We start from the raw sequence: 24,457 nt of genomic DNA on the forward strand, positions 1-24,457 counted from the left end.
GAGAACTGGAGGGACAGAAATCACCCTAAAAGGCTACCCATCCTTGCATTTCTGTGATGAGAACCAGCAAGCAGTCTCACTGAGTAAAGTTGTGATGGATTCTGGTTTTCATAACTAAAAAGCATTATTTCATTTGTACAGTCACAATAACCATTGATAACTTTATTAATTACTTACTATATTAGTCGGGGTTCTCCAGAGTCACAGAACTTATGGGTAGTCTCTGTAGAGTAAGGGGATTTGTTGATGACTTACAGTCTGTAGTCCAACTCCCCAACAATGGTTAGCAGAAGCTGTGAGTGGAAGTCCAAGGATCTAGCAGTTGTTCAGACCCACAAGTCAGGCAGGAGAAGAGAGGATCTTCATTTTTCCAATTTCCTTATGTAGGTCTTCAGCAGAAGGTGTGGCCCAGATTAATGGTGTGTACCACCATGCCTGGATCTGGGACTTGCTTTGTTCCAGATGACCTTGAACTCAGAGCTCTCTTTGCCTTAGTCTTCTGGGATTCATAGTCACTGTGCCTCAAGATCTCCATGCAAGATCCAGGTTAGAAACTTGTGTCTCCCAATCTCAGGATCAGGATCACAGGTGAGTCTTCCGATTCAGGATTGTAGTTCATTCCAGAATAGTCAAGTTGACAGTCAGTAACAGCCACTACACTTACTGTTTGGCAAGCAACATAGTAACCTTTCTGAACACATTGTATTATTTTAGTTTCACAATAACTCAACGAGGCAAGTATTTTTAAAATATTTAATTTTATTTTGATCCCTGTGTATGTATGTGTTTGTGTGAACGTGTTCTAGCTACATGTTCGTAGGTACCCAAAGGAGCCAGAAGAAGGTCTTGGTTTTCCTGAAGTGGTCGTTACAGGTGATGGTGATTGTGTGACGTGGTTCCTGGAACTGAGCTTGGGTCCTGTGGAAGAGCAGAGAGTCATCTCCCCAGCCTCAACTATTTGTTCTGCAGCCTCAAATATTTTGATTTTTTAATTCTGTGTATACATGTGTGGCTATGTGCGCTGATGCTCACACGAGTGACCATGGAGACCAGAGAGGATGCTGGATTCCATAGGGACGGAGTAACAGCTGGTTGTGAGTCACCATTTAGGCAAAGGAAACTAACTCTGGTCTTCTGTAAGAGCAGCAAGCCCTCTTACAGAACCATCTCTCCAGCCCAAGGCAAGCATTCTTGGTGCACCTCTGAAGGAGAAAAGCAGAGAGACTAATATAATTTGCCCAAGGCCAAGCAACTTCTAGAAGGCAGGGTGGCATTTTTTTTCCCGCCACATTGAAAGGTTTAATGAGAGAAGAAGAGTAGAAGAGGGGAGGAACAGAGGTTGGCCATGAGCATGTGGAAAGAAGTGGGGTGGGGATGGGGAGAGAAGAGACAGGGACAAAGAGGGCACAGAGCAGAGAAGAGTAAGGGCAAGAGAGCCAGGGTGGCATCCTAGCTTGGAAAGTTCCTACATCCTAATCTAAAGGTCCAGTCAGAATTGCTGCATCAGCCTCTCCATGCAGGAATGCCCCTTTCTGACGAAGGCTGTTGGACTCCGTAGAGAAGAGCCGTAGTGAATCTGGGAAGCTGCTGTAAGCTCAGAGTGGATAACCAGGCATGGACTGGAGAAAAAGAAGGCCAAGCATCTTGATGAAGATTGTGAGGTAAGACCTAATAGACGATTTCATCTGTTCTCTGGACAGGAGTGTGGATTCCTGTCTGGTTCTTGCTCTCTGACACCTTTCTTTAAGCCTCTCTCAGTTGGCCACAACTTCATTCCGTCCACTTACTAACCTCTACATCATCTTGGTTGAACTTAGGATTTCTTGAATCTCCCTAATTACCCCTCTGGAGCACACTTCTAAGTTCATGTGTTAATTCCATCCATGTCAATCATACAGATGAACAGAAAATACCTTATCAGGTATGTCTCACTTGCCCCCACCTAAATAACTTCATGTCTGTGCTGAGACCCGCCTACCAATGAATGACTAACATCCACCGAGTGGGCCCATGCTATTACCACACTCCATTTCTCTATCCCTTTTGAGACAGAGTCTCATTATGTAGCCCAGGCTGACATGGAGCTCCCTATGTAGACCAGGCTGGCCTCTAAACTCATAGATACCTGCTTGCTTCTGGCTCTGGAGTTCTGAGGATTGGAGGTGTGTACCACCGTGCTTATCTCAAGGTACGTCAGGGGTACTGGTATTTGAATTTGGGATCTCTTGTTCTACTACTGAGCTATTATACCCTGGCTTCATTTTTTTTCTATTACTTACTTATTTAAGAAATGAATTTATGAGTGTGAATGTATGTAAGTTGTGAAAGTTTGTGTGTGTGTGTGTGTGTGTGTGTGTGTGTGTGTGTGTGTATGTGTGTGTAGGCCAGTGTGGATTTGGGCCACAAGAAGGAGCTAGGCATTGCTTTCTGTTGCCTCACTTTATTGCTAGAGCATCTCCCCCCTTTTTGATGGTAAGCCACTGATCCTCCTGTCTCTGTCCCCATCTTCAGTGTTGGGGTTACAGGGCGTGTGGGACCACATTTGGCTTACAGATGACTACTGGTGATCAGAGTTATGGTCCCTACCCTTGTGTGGCAAGTGCTCTTAACTGTTGATCTACTTCAACAGTACTCATTTTTCTGTCTAAAAAAAAAATCCATTGTATTACTATATGCATTTAAAATTTTACATAAATGAAGCTGTGTGTGTTGGAGCATATTTGTAATTCCAGGAGGTTGCGGGATGAGGACTGCAAGTTCAAAGACAGTCTGAGATATATAGTATCAGGCCAGTCAAGATTTGATGGTAAGAACTTATTCTAATGAAACAAAACAAAACAAAATAAAACTCACATAACAAAGATCTTTTTTGTACTGGCACAGTCAAAATTTTATCAATATTTAGTTTATTGCAATTCCATTATGTCTTACAAATGTAAATAAAATCACCATTTGTTATCCATTCTAATGAGTACTTAGTTTCTACAGGGTAGCTGCTCAAGGGTGGGGCTGCCATTTTTGAATGAGTCAAGTTTAATAGGTTGCAAAAATTGTTGTCCAAAGTCCCCAAACAATTTATTTTCCTATTAGGTACATGTGAATGTCCACTCCCCACATTCTTACGAACATTTCATATTAACAGATGCATTATTCTTTGAATGCTCTTGTTGATGATGTTAAGAATTGTGAGAAAATTGGCTATGCCCCTCCCATATCCACAAAATCTTCCCGGCTTCTCCCTGTCCCACACTGAGTCTAGTACTCACACTTGGGTATATTTCTGAGCTTCCTACTCTACTCCAACTGGGCACTGTTTCATTTCCCTGAGATGTGACTTTATAATGAGCCTCGGTGTCTTTGAGGGCAAGCCCTGTTTCATTATTTGTCAGAACTGTCCTGCTTGTTCTTTGACCTTTGTTGTTCTATAGGAATTTTAGCATCGGCTTGACAGGGTCTGTGGAAACCCCAGAGGACTCAATCAGAAATGCATTGGCTTTTTAGATTCATTTTCAAAGAGCCACCATCTCTAAACACTGCCTGCTTCTTACTCATGTAAACTACATTGCCTCATTTCCCTCCCTGACGTGTTTCAAAATTTATTTGCTTAAGTAAATCTGTATATTGTTTCCCCGATATTAATACAGATGAATACGGCTTGCTAACTGTGTTCTTACATAGCTTACAGTTTTGGTTGCTGCTTGTGGCTAAGGCGATTTTTAAAGTTGTGCCTTTTAATTGGATGTTGCCTGTATATAGGGAGGTTATTGATTCTTGTGTATGATCTTTGAATCCATCAAGCTCTTACTGCTTTTAATAGTTTCTTCATTTATTCTCATAGATCTTTCTGTGTAAACGGTTGTTATCTGTGAACGATGGCAGCTCTGGCTCTCTTTGTCTAGCCTCTACATATCTTCCCCCTCCCAACTGGCCTTTTTGTTTTAGTCACAGCTTCCAGGAAAGCACCGGACACAAATGGAGGTTAAGGGCACTGTCCTAGCTATGATAAAATAGTCTGCAAAAGCAAATCAAAGGAGAAAGTGTTTACGTCACTCCCGTCTATGGGTCTATCTTTATGAGGATGTCCAGGTAGTATGAACTTGAAGCAGCTACGGTCAGGAAAAGAACTTGTACTTAACTCATTCTTCAGTCTTATACATTTCAGGGCCCAAACCCTGGAAATGATGCCATCAGTAATGAGCAGGTCTTCCCACGTCAGCAAATCAATCAGTCTAGACAATCCCTCGCTGAGACTCTCTTCCCGGGTGATTCTAGACTGTGTTTATTTTCGTCTCCTAACAGGATTTGGTTTTCTCCTTCCCAGTAAGTGCTTTTACCCTACTACACTATCTCATTGGCCCAAGCTTTTATTTACTCTATGGGAAGTTTTGGTAACTCAAATAGTTTGTTGACAATTAAAACTAAGCACTGCAGGCATTGTTATTACAGAAAGAGCAAAGCCTACACACGTTAGTCTTCAGCCTGATAATTAAAGGGTGTTTTTTTTATTTTGTGTGTGTGTGTGTGTGTGTGTGTGTGTGTGTCCACATGATTGCAGGTGCCCACAAAAGACAGAGGTGGGGAATTGGATTCCCTGGATCTGGAGTTACGGGCAGTTGTAGGCTGCCATGTGGATCCTTTGAAGAGCATCTAGCATTCTTAACCACTAATCCATCTCTCTAGTCTCTGCAGAAGGTCCTTTTTAATGGGTATCTTTTGTCAAGCATAGACTTCTCCCCTTGTCTCAGTTGCTAAGTTTCCGTAATATATAGGGATTAGGTTTTTTTTTTTTTTTTTTTGATGGTATTCAAGAGAGTAGGGCTCCCTAAGCCCCTCCTGTTATTATTGGGGTCTGGGATGGAAATTGTGAGAAAGATGCTCAGTGTTGGGGGCCGAGTTGAGACAGGGACTCCTTAGCAACTGAGGGCCTCTCTCTTGCTCTCAGTGTCCTCACTGGGGTGGGTGGTCCAGGGCTTCTTATTCCTTAGAGGCCATGTAGGTCATGAGGACCACCACCCTGTCCTACCAGTAGATAAACTTTATAAAACTGTCATTGAGAGCAATGCCAGCCCCAGTATCAAAGATGGAATAGTGGGAGTTACTGTTAAAGTCGCAGGAGACAACCTGGTCCTCAGTGTAGCCCAGGATGCCCTTTAGTGGGCCCTCGGATGCCTGCTTCACCACCTTCTTGATGTCATCACACTTGGCAGGTTTCTCCAGGCGGCACGTCAGATCCACAATGGATACATTGGGGGTAGGAACCCGGAAGGCCATGCAAGTGAACTTCCCGTTCAGCTCCAGAATTACCTTGCCCACAGCCTTGCCAGCACCAGTGGATGTAGGGATGATGTTCTGGGCAGCCCTACTGCCATCGAGCCACAGCTTTCCAGAGAGGCCATCCACAGTCTTCTGAGAGGCAGCGATGGCATGGACTGTGGTCATGAGCCCTTCCATGATACCAAAGTTGTCATGGATGACCTTGGCCACGGGGGCTAAGCAGGAAGTTTTGATGACAATCTTGAGGGAGTTGTTATATTTCTCATGGTTCACACCCATCACAAACATAGGGGCACCAACAGAAGGGGCAGAGATGATGACTCTTTTGGCCCCACCCTTCAAGTGAGCCCCAGCCTTCTCCATGGCGGTAAAGACACCAGTAGACTCCGTGACATACTCAGCACCAGTGTCACCCCATTTGATGTTAGCGGGATCTCGCTCCTGGAAGATGGTGATGGGCTTATGACAAGCTTCCCATTCTCAGCCTTGACTGTGCCATTGAACTTGCCATGGCTAGAGTCATACTGGAGCATGTAGACCACGTAGTTGATGTCAATGAAGGGATCACTGATAACAACAATCTCCACTTTGCCAGATGCAGAGCAGAAGGCAGCCCTTGTAACCAGGCACCCAATACAGCCAAATCTGTTCACCAACCTTCACCATCTTGTCTACGGGACGAGGCTGACACTGCATGAGAAGATGTGACTGTGTCTGGAACAGGGAAGAACAGAGAGCTGGAATTGAATTTTATTTGTTCTTTATCTGAAGCTTGGAGATTTCCACTCCCCTCCCAACATATTAGTGTGGTTCTATTTTGAGTGATTTCCTAATATTAATCGTCTTTGAATTTCTGATAGGCCTATGTTAGGCTTGATGTATTTATGAATTACTTTTATTGTAGAAAAGTGTTCAAAGTTTTTAAAAAAGTTTGACACTTTTTCTGTATTTCATTCGTCCCTCTTAGTATATGTTTCAGCATGTTGAGGCCATTATCAGAATGTCATAGCAGTAATGTAAATAATGCTTTGATTATTAACTTACTTAACATTATGACTGTATGGGGTTATAAGAAATAGTATGACACTGTTCACTGAAATCAAAGCACCAATGTTTTTTACACTTGATCTTAGCCAAAAGACAGAGAAGCAATAGCACCAATCTTTTCTAAAGAACATTTTTATTTAATTTTTTTATACAAAATATTTGATCATGTTTTCTTCCCCACCGTTACTTTATATTGATTTTTTGTGAATTTCACATCATGCACCCCAATCTCACTTATCTCCCTGTCCCTTCATACACACCCTCTGCCTCTGCAACCCTGCCAAAGAAAACAAAAATAAAATTCACAACAGCAACAACAACAACAATAACAACAACAGTAACAACAACAACATTTTTTGTTGTTGCTGTGGAAGCTGAAGTGTGTCACAGTGTGTCACACAGTATACCCCTTTGCCCATCTTTCTACCACATACCCATGGGCCACAGAGCCGTGGGTATCTCCCACCAGCCCATGCCATATGGTGGCAGGCAGAGCTCTCTCATTTCTTAATTTTATACTACTTTGGTCACAAGATATGTTCTGTGTGTTATAAAATGTTCAGAATTTATTGGATCTTCCTTTATGGGCAAATTCCTTATTGATTTTTGGTGCAAGATGAAACTTACTGTCTGGCGAAATTTATTAATTATAATGCTTTGGATTTTTTTTCTTATTTAAAAAGTTTATTTCGTTTTATCGTCTTCCGTGCGGGTGTTTTGCTTGTGTTCATGTCTGTGCACCTGGACTTGTGGTGTCCCTGGTGGCCAGAAGGAGGCGTTGGATCCGCTGGAACTGGAACTACAGAGGGTCGTGAGCTGCTGTGTGGGTGCTGAGGATTCTTCTGGAAGATTATCCTGACCCCTGAGCCACTTCTCCAGCCCTACTTTACACATTTTGAAGCAATATTATTGAGTATTTGCAAGTTCAAGGCTATATGTATTATTTCATTATTAATTAGTGTCTTCTCAATTAAATTTGGTTTGTGTGGCTTACAACAACTGCATGCATTTAATGGCTAGCCTTTGCCAACTGTACATCTCTCCACCTCTTTACTTCTGTCTTTTGGACAGTAGTTATTGTTTTTATAAGCAATATATAACTGACTACTGTGTGCTTCAAATGTATATGTGTAAGATTAGTGAATGCAAGACTGCATATTTGTTGTGATTATTGATGTCTTTATGCACCTCTACCATTTAAGATATTTATTATTTTTATTTGTTTGTTTGTGTCTGTATATGAGAGAGCCACAGCGAGCATGTGGAGGTCAGAGGACAGCTTGCAGGAATTAGTTCTTTCCTTCTAACGTGTGGGTTCCTGGGATCACACTCAGGCCACCAGGCTTGTCAGCAAGATCCTGAGCTACCTTGCTACCTTCTTTCTGTCATCTTAGAAATTAATTTTTTAGTGGCATACAAGGTAATGGATTTTCACACATTTACCATGATATTTTATTCTTATTTTCCTCCCGCAGTCTTTCCTCGTCTCGCCACTATCTGGCCCTTCCTCTCTCCACTCCCCTTCCTGCTTCTACCTAATATGTCTTCCATTTCCCTCTCTTGCTCTTTCTCCTCCCTTTATCCCCTTTCCCTCCCCTCTGTCCTTTTTCTACTTGCCTCAACATACGAATACATGTATTGCTTAAACCTAGATTTCACGTGTGAGAGGAAATAAGTAGTGTTTGTCTGAGTTTTGATTCTTCTACTAACACAACAGTCTCCAGTTCTATTCATCTTCTTGCCGATGTCATAATTTTATTTTTTATGGAATATAGAGGGTATATGTTTCATGTTTTATTTATCCATGCACCCATTCACCTGCTGTTGTGTATCTGGGCTGGTTCTATACATTTTCTATTATGATCAAACTGCCGTGAATGTGGGTGGGACATGCCTCTGTGGTACCTTTGGATGTGTTCTTTGGAGTCACATACCCCCTCCTCCACCCCCTGCCCCAATAGGATGTATTAAATTGACTAACCGTTTGCTGTAGCCACACTTTTGGATAGCTTAAAGGCTCGTCTTCCTATCATTCTCCACCCCAGTCCCTTTCAACCCCCGACACTAGGTAGGAAAGAAAGAAGGATAGAAGGAAAACTGGGTACCAATCTCATTAGACAACTACCTGCTGATTTGGGTTGTCCACTTCCTTGGGGAGATGTTGATCTTTGTCTTCAGGATATTTCCAACCAGAAACCACAACATCAGCAGCAGCAGCAGCAGGGGCGGGGGCGGGGGCGGGGGCAGCAGGAACAGCGGGGTGGGAGTGGGAGGGAAGCAGCAGGAGCAGGGGGAGCAGCAGCTCTTGCACCTCTTGGGGCTCTAGCATTTTTATACCCTCTCAAGAGTTCCCAGAATTCCAAACCTCATATGCTTGCAAAGACTATCCACTGCTGGCAAATCGCACCCCTGCTAGAGCACGAGGCGAATCCTAGTCTGTTGCTGTGGGCAGTCTAAAGCGGCCCCGTATCCCACACCCGGGGTCAGAACAGAAACACATTCCTATGACATTTCCGTGTCTTAAGAAACGGAACTTCTCACTACAGTTTGAGTTTCCTTTACTGCCCTTGCCTTCCAGTTTAGAACTTATACACTGCTTTAGATTCTAGGTGCTCTTGTTACACTGCTCACGCATTAATGAAGGCCAAAAGTCCCAATTTTAAGCGTTCTTGGATCTTTTTATGAAAGAGTCAAAGCTTCTGACCTTAATATCATTGTGTAGCATTTTTATTACTGATTTTCTGGGTCCCAGGCCTTACACATACTCAGCAAGTTCTCTACTGAGCTTCACCTACAAATCCTCTTTAATATTTAATTCCTTCTTTCAAAGCAACGTACACAAAACCAATCAATATTTTCTTGCATTATTTTATAGCCAATGGTTGTTTTGTTTCTGTATTCTCATTTCTTCACTGTAGGTTTTATTTCCTTTCTAAAAGAAATATTATTTCATGTTAACACACAATAAATACAGATGTTCGTGACAACGAGTCTTGAAAAAACCACCATAAAACAAAACTTAGGATGTTTCACTCACCCTAAAACTTTCCTCTTGACATTTTTTTTTCCAGTCAATTCCATGTCCACCATTCTCAATGTATCCACATATTCCTTTTCTATGATCATTTAATGAATGTCCCATAAACAAATCATATGGTGGGGGAGTCTCTTGTCTTTTACTTCTTTCACTCCAATGTTTCCTGTGTTTACTTAATTCTTTGTCATTATGCTTATAAACATGTGCCACTGTGTAAATATACCACCATTTGTTCTTGTCTTGCCCTTGGCAATAGGCTTTCCCCAAGGTCAATTTTATCCCCAGTCAGGTATCTGTTGTTCTGAGACCTTTAAATAGCTATTCAGGAAGCCAGATGATGTCTCCTGACTCCACCCTGTGACCTCATCTAATAATGCTAGCTATTAGCTTCTTGGACTCTTATGCCCTTTCATCCTTCAAATTTCCTCCCTTCACCTGGGATAATGATGCTCTCCCATGTTCCTTCAGTTTTTTTAAGACCTCCAGAAGTATCTTAAAGCCAAACTTTCTCTGTTGGTGCAAATGCTGTCCTCAGCAAGTTGAAATTGGCTTTTGTATGAGGTAATTGTTAACAGGACTCACTAATATGTAACAGTCAGTTACAATACTTGTAGTTACCAGGACTCACCAATACATAACAGTTAGTTACAATACTTGTAAAGCAGTTACCGTGTAGTGGCTATTAGCTAAGTATTTTATTTAGATTAGTAGATGATTGTCAAATCACTTAATACTCACCATAACCCTATGAGCATGCTCACTTTACCAATAAGGTTTGAAGACAGGAATTATATATATATATATATATATATATAATACCGATTTGAACTTGGGCTATCTCTTTATCTTGGATTATTTTTTTTAAAAATTCTTCTTTCATATGCTACATACAGACCGTGGTTGTACCTTGGAACCTTAAATAATGGTTCAGTTACAATGTGAATCTCCATCCATTTCAACTGGCTAAGTACTCAGGTCATGTTTTCCTTTCGATGCCAAGACATTTGTTAGTTTCTTACAAGTCTTTCTGCCTGTGGTTCCTGGGTTGCAGTGCCTGCTCCATAATGTGTGGTTCTGTCTCCAGGGAGAGCCTCATTTCTGGATGAGTCTCCTTAGATCAGAGAGCCTTTGACTCCCCTTTCTCCCTAGTGATAACCAGTTGAAACCAGGGAACCAGTTGAAATCAGAGGGTGGGATTAAACATGTCACCACAGGCGGGTCATTGTGGGAATCTCCTGGAAGACCTCTGGGTTATTGAATGGCGATTTCACAGCCCAGCTAGGCATTCAGTTGAGTGGGCCCTGGATTCATTAATTGGTGATTGGCTGAGCCTTCTACTTCAGTGGAGTGACCGGAGTGGGTTGCTTCCAGGTTACTAGAAAGATTCCTTTAAATCTCTAGAGCATCTTACATCATTTCTTACTTGCAACTTGGGAGAAGAACTGATTTCCCAGGAAACTTGGTGTCTTGCTTGGATGAATAAAGGTTATAAATACAGATGAGATGACAGGTCAATTGGCTGTTTGCAATTTAAACTTTCTTTTACTCTCCCTGGAGGGAGGGAGGGAAGAAGGGAGGGAGGGAGAGAGGGGGGGAAGAAGAAGGAGGAGGAGGAGGAGGAAGAGGAGGAGAAGGAGGAGGAGAGGAGAGGAGAGTAATGGAGCTCAATTTTGTTGTTCTTTGGTTTACAGAGCACATAGAGATTAGAAAAGAAAATGCAGTTGTTGGAATAATTTCAGGTCGAGGGCACACTGGAGGGACACTAAACAGAGAAAGAGAGAATGGCTAAGAGAGAATGGAAAAAAGTGTGAGAAACTGGCCTTTACTCACTGAACTGACAGGACCACAAAATGAACCAGAGTCACCAGGAAAAAGTATGGATATTCAAATGATTCCTATTCTCCTTTGGAGAATCACAGATCTGAATTACTAATGAAGAAACGGAAGGTGACGCAGGCTTGATTTTGCTAGAAGGTTCTCTTACCCAAATTTCTGCTCTTTGGAAACCAGACAAACTGATTCGTGTAAAGTTTGGCCTTAGACATTTCTTTTTTCTTTTTTTTTATGTATCTATTTTTTTTATTTTTTATTTTTTTATTAACTTGAGTATTTCTTATATACATTTCAAGTGTTATTCCCTTTCCCGGTTTCCGGGCAAACATCCCCCTCCCCCATCCCTTTCCTTATGGGTGTTTCCCTCCCAACCCTCCCCCCATTGCTGCCCTACCCCCATAGTCTAGTTCACTGGGGGTTCAGTCTTAGTAGGACCCAGGGCTTCCCCTTCCACTGGTGCTCTTACTAGGATATTCATTGCTACCTATGGGGTCAGAGTCCAGGGTCAGTCCATGTATAGTCTTTAGGTAGTGGCTTAGTCCCTGGAAGCTCTGGTTGCTTGGCATAGTTGTACATATGGGGTCTCGAGCCCCTTCAAGCTCTTCCAGTTCTTTCTCTGATTCCTTCAACGGGGGTCCTATTCTCAGTTCAGTGGTTTGCTGCTGGCATTCGCCTCTGTATTTGCTGTATTCTGGCTGTGTCTCTCAGGAGCAATCTACATCCGGCTCCTGTCGGTCTGCACTTCTTTGCTTCATCCATCTTGTCTAATTGGGTGGCTCTATATGTATGGGCCACATGTGGGGCAGGCTCTGAATGGGTGTTCCTTCAGTCTCTGTTTTAATCTTTGCCTCTCCCTTCCCTGCCAAGGGTATTCTTTTTCCTCATTTAAAGAAGGAGTGAAGCATTCATCTTTTGATCATCCGTCTTGAGTTTCGTTTGTTCTAGGGATCTAGGGTAATTCAAGCATTTGGGCTAATAGCCACTTATCAATGAGTGCATACCATGTATGTCTTTCTGTGATTGGGTTAGCTCACTCAGGATGATATTTTCCAGTTCCAACCATTTGCCTACGAATTTCATAAACTCATTGTTTTTGATAGCTGAGTAATATTCCATTGTGTAGATGTACCACATTTTCTGTATCCATTCCTCTGTTGAAGGGCATCTGGGTTCTTTCCAGTTGGCCTTAGACATTTCTAGAGAGGATCTTTCACATTTCTGGGGCTTGAAGGAGAGTCTCTTCCTGCATTTCAGTTACCATGAAGTTCAGAGAGGACCAACACACTGCCTCCAAGGCCTGCTGCACAATATGTTATCACCAGTCAGAAGAGTTGTTTCCCCTCCAGAGCCAAGGTGTGTGAGAGAAGAGATATCTCCTTGGGCTGAGAGAAGAGACAGAGTTTACCTGTTCAATGTTGGGGAGAGCAAGGCTCGCTAGCTACTGGTTCCCTTTCAGATCTTGAGAGTACGGGTCAGTGTACAAGACCCTGAAGACTTCTCAAAGTGCAGTCACATCACTGAGCACCAGAAAGCATTCCCTGAAGGGTAGAATGTTCTTTTTGTTGAAGAGGCTTCCTAGCTTGATCTGAGTGATTCAGTCTGCCTTTGAGGACCCAATGTGCTGTCCTATGAGCAGGGCGAGCATTTGTAGGGGAATTGTATGTAGAAGAATTCCTCCAGAGACGCAGAACCAAAACCAGTGAGATACTGCTCTCGCTGTCTCTGCCTCTGTCTGTCTGTCTGTCTTTCTCTCTGTCCTGTCTCTCTCTCCTCTCTCTCCTCTGTATGTGTGCGCATGCACGTGTGTTCACATACAAGTACATGAATGTCCATGTGCTCCTATGGAAGCCAGAAGTTGATGTCAGGTGACTCTACTTAATTTTCAAGATAGAATGGTTTTTTGAACCTGGAAGTTGCCGTTTTTGGTTAGATTGGCTGGTCAGCGAGTCACCAGGATTCTCCTTTCTACCTCCCTTCCCAGCAAAGGGTATGTGGATGCCACTGTGCCTGTCTTTTTACGTCGGTGTTGTGAACACGAGTCTCCATGCTTGAGTAGTAAGCATTCACCCATCGATCTATCTTTCTACCCCACAAATAATGGATTTCACATGTATGTATGTATGTATGTATGTATGTATGTATGTATGTATGTATATGTACATATGAAGCATGTTTCTATCTATCTATCATCTTTCTATCTATCTTTAGGTACCAATTTTCTACCTGTCTGTCCATTTAACATTAGTGGTTAAATAGAACATAGGTGGTTTTCTCCAGGGAACAGAACACCAACTGGTTGTCCAGTGCAAGGTAAGCCTTAAAAACATACACATAAGTAACATTATGTGAACATTATTTTAGAAATATATGTGTATGTATATACAAATATATTTATATATGCACGTGATGACAATTGATGAAAAAAAGAGGCCCTGAATTTAAAGGAGTGTAGGGAGATGTATATGGGAGGGTTTGGTGGTGGTGGTGGGGGAAGAAATGTTGTAAATTACAATTACAATATCAAAAATAGACAAAAATTACACCGAGCACATGGGAGAGCACACAGGTACTCCCCCCGCCCCCTTAACAGTCAATCTCTTTTTTTTTCTCTTTTCTAGCAGCTGAGCAAAGTCTGGGATGTTCAGAGAGCATGGTCTGGGTTAAGGGTCGCCACAGCTAAGTAGCGAGGCTGGAACCATGGGACAACACTAAGGGTCCTATGGGACCCACGAGGGTAGGGGGTGTTCTTCAGCACACTCTGCACCAGACAGAAGCTGAACCGATAGTGGGATTGGGTGGGTGGAAATGGGGCCGAGATGGAGTTTTAGAGATACAACTTGATAGATCGAGCCTTCTGGGATCTTTGCAGATGATGATGAGGTCTTTGATTCTGCCCTTGGTGGGTCTGGTCCGGGAGACACAAATCTTGTGGAAAGCTGGAGGATTTTTATAAGACTTCATAGAAATGCTCTAAGTAAAAGGTTTTGGACCGATGCATGGGCGGGGCAGTCACACCCCGCCCCGCCCCGCCCCGCTTCAGCTCCTCTACTCAGCTGTAAATGAAGCCGAATTCTGAGGCACAACAGTGGGATCAACTGATTTTGTTGTTAAGTAGCTTCTAAGAGCATTTTGAAGTCTCAAAAATGCCATGGAGGAAAAGCTCCTCTAATCCCCTTCTTCCCTACTCAGCCTCCGGTCTCTGTTGGCTGTAGAAATAGATTAACATTTGTTATACCTCCAAAGCGAGCAGGCGAGCAAGCATTCGGCATTTTATCTGTGGTATTTGATTGAAGGGAGAAGGTATTTTTCATTTATATTTTTGCCTGAAGGGAAAGGGGAAGTAGATAAAAAGAAGAAAAGGCATTGCAGTGATGTACTTCTCCTGTATATAAAAGTTGTAATCTGCTGTCGTACTGCTCTTTTCAATTCAATGAATATTCCTCCATTATCTGACACTCAGTGCCGGGACATGCCTATCCGACAGGGCACACCGCAGTGGTAATAACGCTTCGACACGCATGCTGTAAAATGTTTATAAATTTGTCTGTGTGCGTTATTTTTAACTGTAAAATAGCATAATTGGGGTTTACGCGGCTTGCCATTTTAGCACACACTTTGACAAGCGACGGGATACAGGTATCCAAGAGAGATTGCAAGGGACTTATGCTAGGTTAAGGAAATGGATGCAAATCTTCTTTTGTAAGTCCCTGTATCCTTGCACTGATGGCAGCCAATAATAAATGAAGTATGGTGGTACCCAGACAAGTGAGCACAGGAAACAGTTGTAACCGGAAGACTCCTGCGTTCTTAGTGAAAAGTTTAAGTCCTTTCACCCAGCAATGGTAGCTCTTTGTGTTTACCTAGAGCCCGGCCAATATACCCCTGCACACGGTGCACTTGGGGTGTATACTTTTCAGTTGAGCAGTCTTCTCAACCTCTGGGTTTTTATAGATGGAAAGAAACCCTTCCTTTGCATCCCGAGGAGTACATTTTGACCATGGAAATGAGATAGAAAAATAAAAATCAAAGAATTGACTACCAAAGTTTTTCATTAAAGTATTTTTTTCCCTCTTCATAAAATTTAATGGAGGGGGATCAGGAAAATATATATTCCCAGACTTCAATATTTCCACTTTTTTTAGACATTGACCAGTGGCCAACAAATGCCATTATTTAGATTTAGATGATATTAATGAGGGTCCCCTGAGGCACAGTGATGGTTGGGTAGGAATGTCAGGAGTAAGGATGGGAAATGTCTAAGAACTGCTGGATTCCAGCTAGCTTTGCCAGTTAGTGCCAGACAACCCCCCTGCCCCCACACACAATTGGAAGCAATTTCATAGTTCTACAGAACAAAGAAAGTCATACAGAGTTTAAAATACACTGGTTGGTTGCTATGTCAGACAGGCAGTTACAGCAAGATGGAGGATGCTTTCCTACGTAGCCTAAGACACAATTTAGTGACATCGTCTTAGCTTTGCGGTTGGAGGAAGCTAGTAGCCTGCTAAGTTAACAAGTTTCAAAAAGTTTTAATCTTTTAGTCACAGGATGTTCGTTCTGACACAGAGGTGGACAAGAAATGGCAACCCAGGCAGCTAAAGCTAGCTGAGATAAGGTAATTAACCTTGGAGCTGCAACATTCCAACCTCTCCACATCACTGCAGCTTTAATGGGTTCATCTCCACAGACACAGCTCCTCCCCAGGGGTCCACAGCCATGGTGCCCCCTGGTGCCCCAGCATCACAGCTGACACATGTGGGGATCACACGCTATCTAATAAATGTCGTGAGGGCCTTTGTAGCTAGGAAGCCCATGCCTAGGATCTGTTGTAGAGGGGGCTGAGTAGGACAGTGGTCTTCAGGAGAGAGGAGGTGTGGGAAAGGCCACTAAGGAAGAGACTTCGGATTGTATCAAAGCTTTTAGACATTGTGATCTGGATCTGACCTTTTATCTTATTTTTTGTAACCCATTCTGTATCTGACGTAAAATATACGTGTCACAAATAATAAGATTATTATATATAACCGTGATGGTTTGCATATGCTTGGTCCAGGAACTGGCACCATTAGGTGTGGCCTTGTTGGAGGAAGTGTGTTACTGTGGGGGTGGCTTGGAGACCCTCCTCCTAGCTGCCAGAGGATGCCCAGTCTGTTCCTGGCTTCTTTTGGATGAAGATATAGAGCTCTCAACAAATCCTGCACCATGCCTGCCTGGATGCTGCCATGCTTCTGCTTTAATGATACTGGACTGAACCTCTGAACCTGTAAGCCAGCCCCAACTAAATGTTGTCCTTTATAAAACTTACATTGGGGGGCTGGGGATTTAGCTCAGTGGTAGAGCACTTACCTAGGAAGCACAAGGCCCTGGGTTCGGTCCCCAGCTCCGAAAAAAAGAACCAAAAAAAAAAAAAAACAAAAAAACAAAAAAACAAAAAAACAAAAAACAAACAAACAAAAAAAACTTACATTGGTCATGGTGTCTGTTCACAGCAATTAGACCCTAACTAAGACAATAACTAAGTAACCAAGAGCACAGTTCTGCCTAGTGGAGGGGAGATAATGAAGAAAACATGTATTTAAAATAACCAAAATGTACATGTTTTAAAAAAATCTAGATTGACTGTGTTTTTCCTTGTAATTCAGTTATTTGAGCTATCTTACACACACACACACACACACACACACACACACACACACACACACACACTTTTTAAAATTGAAAATAGATTTTTTTCATATAATATGAATTTTTTTTTTATTTTTTTTTTTTCGGAGCTGGGGACCGAACCCAGGGCCTTGCGCTTACTAGGCAAGCGCTCTACCACTGAGATAAATCCCCAATCCCATAATATGAATTTTGATTATGGTTTCCTATTTCCCAACTCCTCCCAGATTCTCCCCACCTCTGTACTCATGCCCTTTGTTCATCATTCATTCATTCATTCATTTGCTTGTATGCTTCTTTTTTTCATTCTTTCTTTCTCTCATTAGAAAGCAGTCATTTAAAAAAAATAAAGTGAGACAAAACAAAAACACACAAACCAGAATAAGACAGAGCAAATCAACAGACAGGTAATAAAAAGAGCCAAAGAAAGAGCACAAGGAACATATATAGACAGCCAAGCAAAGTTTTGAAGACAACATGGGAGAGGTACCACAAAGGGGGTTTGCTGAGCTGCTGGGTGTGGCCGGAAACCTTATCTTTCTGCCTTCTGTTTATCTTAAAGTAAAAAAGTCAGGATTTGTCAGAGTAATACAGAGAAGACATACATTCATGTGTGCTTGTAATCCACATATAATGGAGTCATGTATACAGATATGCACGCAATTTTAGCCATGACCTTATTTCTCTTGTTATAAATAGCACATTTATTATGGACAAAAAAAATTAGAAAACGCAATTAACAAAATCAGAAATGAAAAGGGAGACATAACTACAGATTCGGAGGAAATTCAAAAAATCATCAGATCTTACTATAAAAACCTATATTCAACAAAATTTGAAAATCTTCAGGAAATGGACAATTTCCTAGACAGATACCAGGTATCGAAGTTAAATCAGGAACAGATAAACCAGTTAAACAACCCCATAACTCCTAAGGAAATAGAAGCAGTCATTAAAGGTCTCCCAACCAAAAAGAGCCCAGGTCCAGACGGGTTTAGTGCAGAATTCTATCAAACCTTCATAGAAGACCTCATACCAATATTATCCAAACTATTCCACAAAATTGAAACAGATGGAGCCCTACCGAATTCCTTCTACGAAGCCACAATTACTCTTATACCTAAACCACACAAAGACACAACAAAGAAAGAGAACTTCAGACCAATTTCCCTTATGAATATCGACGCAAAAATACTCAATAAAATTCTGGCAAACCGAATTCAAGAGCACATCAAAACAATCATCCACCATGATCAAGTAGGCTTCATCCCAGGCATGCAGGGATGGTTTAATATACGGAAAACCATCAACGTGATCCATTATATAAACAAACTGAAAGAACAGAACCACATGATCATTTCATTAGATGCTGAGAAAGCATTTGACAAAATTCAACACCCCTTCATGATAAAAGTCCTGGAAAGAATAGGAATTCAAGGCCCATACCTAAACATAGTAAAAGCCATATACAGCAAACCAGTTGCTAACATTAAACTAAATGGAGAGAAACTTGAAGCAATCCCACTAAAATCAGGGACTAGACAAGGCTGCCCACTCTCTCCCTACTTATTCAATATAGTTCTTGAAGTTCTAGCCAGAGCAATCAGACAACAAAAGGAGATCAAAGGGATACAGATCGGAAAAGAAGAGGTCAAAATATCACTATTTGCAGATGACATGATAGTATATTTAAGTGATCCCAAAAGTTCCACCAGAGAACTACTAAAGCTGATAAACAACTTCAGCAAAGTGGCTGGGTATAAAATTAACTCAAATAAATCAGTTGCCTTCCTCTATACAAAAGAGAAACAAGCCGAGAAAGAAATTAGGGAAATGACACCCTTCATAATAGACCCAAATAATATAAAGTACCTCGGTGTGACTTTAACCAAGCAAGTAAAAGATCTGTACAATAAGAACTTCAAGACACTGAGGAAAGAAATTGAAGAAGACCTCAGAAGATGGAAAGATCTCCCATGCTCATGGATTGGCAGGATTAATATGGTAAAAATGGCCATTTTACCAAAAGCAATCTACAGATTCAATGCAATCCCCATCAAAATACCAATCCAATTCTTCAAAGAGTTAGACAGAACAATTTGCAAATTCATCTGGAATAACAAAAAACCCAGGATAGCTAAAGCTATCCTCAACAATAAAAGGACTTCAGGGGGAATCACTATCCCTGAACTCAAGCAGTATTACAGAGCAATAGTGATAAAAACTGCATGGTATTGGTACAGAGACAGACAGATAGACCAATGGAATAGAATTGAAGACCCAGAAATGAACCCACACACCTATGGTCACTTGATTTTTGACAAAGGAGCCAAAACCATCCAATGGAAAAAAGATAGCATTTTCAGCAAATGGTGCTGGTTCAACTGGAGGGCAACATGTAGAAGAATGCAGATCGATCCATCCTTATCACCCTGTACAAAGCTTAAGTCCAAGTGGATCAAGGACCTCCACATCAAACCAGACACACTCAAACTAATAGAAGAAAAACTAGGGAAGCATCTGGAACACATGGGCACTGGAAAAAATTTCCTGAACAAAACACCAATGGCTTATGCTCTAAGATCAAGAATCGACAAATGGGATCTCATAAAACTGCAAAGCTTCTGTAAGACAAAGGACACTGTGGTTAGGACAAAACGGCAACCAACAGATTGGAAAAAGATCTTTACCAATCCTACAACAGATAGAGGCCTTATTTCCAAAATATACAAAGAACTCAAGAAGTTAGACCGCAGGGAAACAAATAACCCTATTAAAAAATGGGGTTCAGAGCTAAACAAAGAATTCACAGCTGAGGAATGCCGAATGGCGGAGAAACACCTAAAGAAATGTTCAACATCTTTAGTCATAAGGGAAATGCAAATCAAAACAACCCTGAGATTTCACCTCACACCAGTGCGATTGGCTAAGATCAAAAACTCAGGTGACAGCAGATGCTGGCGAGGATGTGGAGAAAGAGGAACACTCCTCCATTGTTGGTGGGATTGCAGACTGGTAAAACCATTCTGGAAATCAGTCTGGAGGTTCCTCAGAAAATTGGACATTGAACTGCCTGATGATCCAGCTATACCTCTCTTGGGCATATACCCAAAAGATGCCTCAACATATAAAAGAGACACGTGCTCCACTATGTTCATCGCAGCCTTATTTATAATAGCCAGAAAATGGAAAGAACCCAGATGCCCTTCAGCAGAGGAATGGATACAGAAAATGTGGTACATCTACACAATGGAATATTACTCAGCTATCAAAAACAACGAGTTTATGAAATTCGTAGGCAAATGGTTGGAACTGGAAAATATCATCCTGAGTGAGCTAACCCAATCACAGAAAGACATACATGGTATGCACTCATTGATAAGTGGCTATTAGCCCAAATGCTTGAATTACCCTAGATCCCTAGAACAAACGAAACTCAAGACGGATGATCAAAATGTGAATGCTTCACTCCTTCTTTAAATGAGGAAAAAGAATACCCTTGGCAGGGAAGGGAGAGGCAAAGATTAAAACAGAGACTGAAGGAACACCCATTCAGAGCCTGCCCCACATGTGGCCCATACATATAGAGCCACCCAATTAGACAAGATGGATGAAGCAAAGAAGTGCAGACCGACAGGAGCCGGATGTAGATCGCTCCTGAGAGACACAGCCAGAATACAGCAAATATAGAGGCGAATGCCAGCACCAAACCACTGAACTGAGAATAGGTCCCCTATTGAAGGAATCAGAGAAAGAACTGGAAGAGCTTGAAGGGGCTCGAGACCCCATATGAACAACAATGCCAAGCAACCAGAGCTTCCAGGGACTAAGCCACTACCTAAAGACTATACATGGACTGACCCTGGACTCTGACCCCATAGGTAGCAATGAATATCCTAGTAAGAGCACCAGTGGAAGGGGAAGCCCTGGGTCCTGCTAAGACTGAACCCCCAGTGAACTAGTCTATGGGGGGAGGGCGGCAATGGGGGAAGGGTTGGGAGGGGAACACCCATAAGGAAGGGGAGGGGGGAGGGGGATGTTTGCCCGGAAACCGGGAAAGGGAATAACACTCGAAATGTATATAAGAAATACTCAAGTTAATAAAAAAAAATCAAAAAAAAATTAGAAAACGCAAATTAATAGAAATAAAACCAGACATTTCTAAGCCTATCATCCTGAAATAAGTTTTGTTTTTTAAATTTGTAAGCTGTTTGTTTACCTTAGTTGTACTGGGTGAGAATGAACAATTATTTTGAGTATAATGATGATCGCTTTTCATTTAGGGAAAGGACAAACTTTGTTTCCAGTGGATTTTATGAGTGTGAAAGAGGAAACCCAGGGGCTTGGTACTGTGGAGAACATCACTGTGTTTATCAATAGAACAATTTCTCTTTCTGGATCCTTCTGCAGTTGGGCATTGCCATGAGAGCAACCGGAGTCACAGGCTGAGAGTCAGGTGGTGTGGTGAATGCGTGACAGGCAGGTGTTGTGGTTCTAAAATAGAAAACGGAACAAGAGTTGCTGGCTTTGATGTGCATACCTACAGTCCCAGCACTCAGAGGCAGAGGCAGGAGGATCACTACAAGTTTGGGGACCTAGCAAGGTCTAAGTCAGCCCAGGATCACACACCTAGACTCTTTATAATAGTCAGATAAGAAAAGAAACAAAGAGGAGATCAACTCCAGTCAACCAACCAACCAAAGACACAGAAACCCCACATGTGGTTTCTCTTCAGTGCTGTGCGGGAGGGAGCAGGCACAGACCTTTCTGTGTCCACAACTTCATGTCAGTAACTCAAAACTGGTCACCATGGGACTGCTTTTGGCTAAGATTTAGACATCCTAAATGTTTATTACAATGATCGTCAAAACCCAATGATGTTCAGCCAAGTCTTCATGTATGTCCTTATTTATTCTTTAAGGGCAGCTTCCTAAGAACAAGAAGTTTGGCACTATTGGTATGTCAACTTATAAACTATTGGCTATATACTGTTGAACTGTCCACCTGAGAGGTCAAACTGTTTTATTCATTCCACAGGAAAGTTCTGGTTCAGACGATGGAGTTTGATCAACGAGCAGTACTGTTAATTGTGGTGTGCCTGTTGGGGACTACGTGTGGTTCATCATCCTTCGCCTTCTCTCTCAGGGTGTCCAGGTGCCACTGCACACTGGGGTGGAAGGATGAAGCAGAGTCCATAACAGGTGGGGTCTACAGGATCCCGAGAATAAGTGCAGGGGTGTAAGGGTGGGAACATGGAGACTGAGGAAGGCCTTTTCCAAGGAAGATGTTAGCGTTACAGCTGTTACAGATCGTTTAGATGCTATTCAGTGGTACAGCTCTCTTAGACAGTCTTCAGCAAAACAACTGGTGTGCATAGACTTTATTTGGGGTGACCAAGAGCTTGGATACGAGCCTTGGATTGTGGGAAGGAGTTTTCATGTGAATGATTCCATTTGGGTGGAGAGGCATTCCAAGAATCTCAAGTACTTGCTGGGTGGGTTCTTATTGGGAAAGAAGAAAGAAAAGTTGAACTTGTAGGTTTGCCAAGGGTTATGAGACCTTCCTCAGATAGAGGGTGTGTATGGGGCTGGGGTCTGTATTTCCAGACAAGGTGAGAGAAGGGAAAGCCATGACAGAAAAAAAGGGAGTCACTGTACTCAGAGCAGATATCTGGAAATTGGAGACTTCGAGCTTAAGTCCCAACAGGCTATTTGTAGATTTGGCCCTGTGGACAGAAAGACTTTATTTTTTTATTTTATTTAAATGGTTTAGGGTGTAGAAGGAGACACTTCTGCACATAGTGGGCTACAATTAGCTTTCAGAAATTAATATGTTCTTATATCTACCACCCTATACATTCCTTCTCCCACTCTCTACTCTCAAGCTTGGGATAGAAATCTAGCCAAGAGTAAGGAGGGGAATGTTAGAGAGAACGGAAATAGAAAAACAGATGTATAATGTTTGTGTCCGCATGCTGAACACATCGGATCATCGATAGGTACTGAATTATTTTACCTAATTGAAAAGCATCATCTATTTGGTTTCTCTTGGGCCTAGTCATGGTTTCACACTGAAAGTCTGGACACTTTCAAACTCTCTGGAATGCAAAATAAAGTAAAAGCACTGGAATTTATATTTCCAGGCTGTCGGGAAGGAGTGAATGAGTAGGATACCCAAAGGCCAACAAAGATTATCCTGCCCGCAGTGCATCCATGCATCAATCTCAGTGAACCACTTTTAGCTCTTCTAGACCCGGTTTTTCTCAGTTGTCTAGACCTTGGAAGGAAGCTAAGCCCTCTGCCCAGGAGACCCTTCTCTCTTTCCGTTCCTGGCTCCCGCTTACAACTCCGGATCAGGAATCCACATCTGTAAGAATCCCCAGACCTCCGTCTGAGTCAGTGGATGCTTGCGTCCAGTCCCGTTTGGGATCACCTAGCACTTCCGTGTGACGCTTAGTTTATCCTGCCCCAAATCAGAAGCTGCTTCCGGCTCCCCGTAATCAGCCAGCAGAGCTTCCAACGCTAGCGGGCTAGCCGCAAATCTGAAAGCTCGAACAGATGAAAACCAAGGGACATGTGCTCCCACTACCTCAGCCATGGTCCGAAGAACTCCAGTGACTCACAGTTCGGTTCAGAAGATGACCCAGATTTCTGAATAACTGAGGAATTGGGAGATGAAGAGGCACCCTTCAGAGAGCTACCCCCGTGAACCCCGAAGCTTAAATAAAGGCCAGAGAAGTAGGAAAAGTTCCTTATCTAAAGCTTCAAGTTAAAAAAAAAATTAACCACTTAAAAATATAATTATACTTCCCAGGTTGCTAGCATGCAGGCCGTGCTGGGATTTGTCTTGGTGGAACCATCCCAGCTTCCAAACTATCATTAGATTTCAATTTAACTCTCCCAACAAAATCCGTTATCAGTTCCAGTGACCTGTTCGTTTTCTGCATGTGCAGAATTCAATGGAGCTGTTTTAAATAATTCTTTTTCTTTATTAAACACTACTCTAAAATCCATAATTCAGGAGACAGTAAATAGTTGCATTTATTTCTCTCCAGCTCAGCTCTGTGAAGCCGACTGTGAAGTCAGTGGGGCATTCTCACGCTAGCCAGTTTTTGTTATCAGCTACTCAACATGAAAGAAGATTATATTTTGCTGTTAATGGGAGAAACGGAGGGAGAATAAAGACCCTAAGTATTTTAAAACACTGGTTTGAATTGAGGCTTGAGATCCAAATGGGAAGAGTGGGGCAAGTCCTGGACGAATCTGTCACTTAACTTATCCGGGACAAAAGGATTCTGTTTCCTTCTTATATTAAAGGAAATTACCCATTCTGCTTATGTACTGAACCCAAACGTTCACATCTTAAAAACCATTCTGTCTCCCATATGTGTTCTTCCCATCTCTCAGGTTTTGAGTATGCAGGACACAAAAGGTGAATAATTTTCAGCCATTTCCAGGATACGAACGTCTTTTGTTTCAACAAAGACTCTTAGGATAAAAAGAGATTTTTCTATCTCAGAAGGGTCTTCCAATTGCAGCCCCTCCCACACAGGTCCTCCAAGACATTTGTTTCAAAAGATGCAATGGGGCTCTGCTGCAGAGA

The 24,457-nt window shown here is 42.2% G+C and overlaps 1 pseudogene; it reads right to left on the reverse strand.

Moving 5' to 3' along the window:
* The window catches only part of Gapdh-ps98 (Glyceraldehyde-3-phosphate dehydrogenase, pseudogene 98), a 43,997-nt pseudogene extending 20,545 nt beyond the window's left edge, over positions 1-23,452 (reverse strand).
* Between the last annotated feature and the right edge of the window lie 1,005 nt (positions 23,453-24,457).

Source organism: Rattus norvegicus, chromosome 7 (genome assembly GCF_021556685.1).
Source record: "Rattus norvegicus strain SHRSP/BbbUtx chromosome 7, alternate assembly SHRSP_T2T, whole genome shotgun sequence".
NCBI lineage: Eukaryota > Metazoa > Chordata > Mammalia > Rodentia > Muridae > Rattus > Rattus norvegicus.